This window comes from Sinocyclocheilus rhinocerous, unplaced genomic scaffold (genome assembly GCF_001515625.1).
Source record: "Sinocyclocheilus rhinocerous isolate Xijiao unplaced genomic scaffold, SAMN03320098_v1.1 scaffold592, whole genome shotgun sequence".
Lineage (NCBI taxonomy): Eukaryota > Metazoa > Chordata > Actinopteri > Cypriniformes > Cyprinidae > Sinocyclocheilus > Sinocyclocheilus rhinocerous.
In genome coordinates this window covers 1,180,062-1,180,521 of record NW_015642562.1, presented here as the reverse complement: position 1 = coordinate 1,180,521, position 460 = coordinate 1,180,062, and positions in this window count along the sequence as shown.

Below are 460 nucleotides of genomic sequence, written 5' to 3'. Positions count from 1 at the left end.
TATTTAAATAATAATTAAATAATGTAATTAAACTGTTTTTTTTTTTCATTTTGATCCATGCATTTCAAACATATTTTAAAATGATTATTTAAATAATAATTAATTATTTTCATATTGCTCTTATCTTTTTGACGATCTGGATCAGCATTAAAAAAAAGGCCCCTTGTAACTTACTAAATTACTGTATTTTATTTTTATTTAAATTATAATTAATTCAAATGATTAATTATTTAAATATATAAAAATATATTAATAATTGTTTACTTGAAAATTATTTATAATATTAAAAAAAATCTATATTTTTGTACAATTTTGCTCTCTCTAAGTTGGCATGGAATAGTGGTATGAAATCTGTTACAACCATCAATTCTGTTGACCTTAATCAGAATTTGGAGGAAAAAAACATACTAAATTACAGTGTTTTGTATTTTATATAATCTTATATATATATATATTTTTG